We start from the raw sequence: 2,237 nt of genomic DNA, 5'->3' as shown, positions 1-2,237 counted from the left end.
ATATATATAAATTTAATTATATAAATTAAATGAGTCCATATATAAATTTATAGATAGTTAAATAAATAACCAGTGTTACAATTTACAATTAGTTTTTCTAAGACTTATTAACTATTATGTTTATTATTTTTTATTAAAAAAGTTACTATTTTATTTTAATTGATTTTTTTAAATATAGATATGGGCTTGGGCGGGCGGGCTTGAGATTCCTTGTTTAGGCCCGAGCCCGACTCTAATTAGTGTGGGCTTGGACTGGACTTGGGCTTATCATGTTTTATCACAGGCCCGACCCATGCCGAGGTCTAGTTCATTATAGGTTTTCTGAAATCACTCCTTAAGAAAGTAATATTCAATTCGACCAAACTAGGCTCTTGGGGCTTGTTTTAGTCCATAAAGTGCTTTCTGAAACGTGTAAACCTTCTTATCCTAATGGTTGCTCCACATAAACCTTTTCACTTAACTCTCCATATAAAAAGGCAGATTTGACATCGAGTTGATAAAGTTACCAACCTTTATTTGCAGTAAGTGTTATGATCAATCTCACAGTATCCATTCTAGCTACAGGTGCAAAAATCTCTGTATAATCCACTCCATGTTGTTGTGAGCAGCCTTTAACCACTAGCATTGTTTTGTATTTATCAACCTCTCCATGCTTATTCAATTTTGTCTTATAAATACATTTTACTCCAATTTTCTTTGCTCTAGTTGGTAAATCTGTTAACTCCCAAGTTTGATTCTTCTCAATGGACTTAATTTCTTCATCCGCCATTTGGAGATTTTTACTGCTTCCTCAAAAGTCCATGGGTCTGAAGTTATGTTGAATGTCATATCTATTTCTTCTTCTTTTGATAGGCCTTCACTAGAAACATAATCTGTCATCCATGAGGGACGCTTATTTCTTCCCTCCTTATCATTTATACCTTCTCCATTGGTGTTTATTGGAGAGGCATATTCAACTCTTATTTCTTCTCCCCCTCCAGTTTTACTTGTTTCAGCTTCTTCTTCTGCTACAATCTTCACATTCTTCTACATCCTCAATGTCATCCATTACAGCTCTTCATTATAGCTTGTATCCCAATGCCATTGTTTATCTTTTTCAAAGACCATGTTCTAACTGACGACAATTATTTTGGCAATGGGATCAAAGAATTTATACTCAGTTCTCAAGCCAATAAGCACACACGTAGTACTTTTTTCATCGAGTTTTGTTCTTTTTGCATCTGGAGTATGAACATGCCCCCACGCACCCAAAAACTCTGAAATGCTTCACTAAGGGTTTTTCACCGGTTCATGCCTCTTCTGGAGTTATGTCTTTGATGGTTATTATAGGAAATCGATTCCAGACATATGCTGCCCATTTCACGGCTTCAGGCCATAAAGTTTTTGGCATTCCTTTTTTCTGACAACATTGATTTTACAAGATTCATCACGGTCCGATTTTTACGCTCGACTACACCATTCTGTTGTGGAGTGTAAGCCGTGGTCAGCTGCCACATTATATCATTCCATTTAAACTCATCATGAAGTTTTTCATTGATATATTGTTTCCCCTAAAATAAGCATCTTATGACCGATACCACACTCCCCTCCTCTAATGTGCTCTTTCTTTTAGACCGGCTTCATTTTTTTCTTTAAACCGCAGTTAAAGGTTCTCAATTCTGATGGTGTAACCCTTAAGTCTGGGATATAAGGTCATTCTCCTTCCTCGGTCTCTTCATGTTTTATCTCACAGTCTGCATAAACATGCCCTAGGAATGTCCCACATCTTAAGAGAACCGCTGCTGAAAAACCTAAAGAACGAAACCTAATCATACATAGGGCACGATAGGCATCAGTTCCTCATGTCAAGGCGGTATAATTTAATTTTTAATTCTCACTAAATCATTTTTTTATAAGAAAGTACATTAAGCAAGAGTTGAAATAGTATTACAAACTAACTTTCAAGCGGGAATAAGACAATCCTCCACCAACACAAACTAACTTTGGAATGAGCCACACAATTTTTTTTCTCTATGGATAAACTTGAACTAATGGGAAAGAAAAAAATGCACTCAAATGAACAACATCCACATAAACGAATTTAAAAGAGCTTTGTGGGGTGAAGCCCGCAATTAAGAGCATCAATAACCATCTTCACATCCAACTCAATACAAATATTCATTAACTTACACAAACCATAACAACAATAATATATATAAATCAACCGCTAATAGTCTTATTAATCTTGACGTAAAATC

This window comes from Euphorbia lathyris, chromosome 2 (genome assembly GCF_963576675.1).
Source record: "Euphorbia lathyris chromosome 2, ddEupLath1.1, whole genome shotgun sequence".
Lineage (NCBI taxonomy): Eukaryota > Viridiplantae > Streptophyta > Magnoliopsida > Malpighiales > Euphorbiaceae > Euphorbia > Euphorbia lathyris.
The sequence above is the reverse complement of the archived record's forward strand: the minus strand, read 5'-3'. Positions refer to the sequence as shown.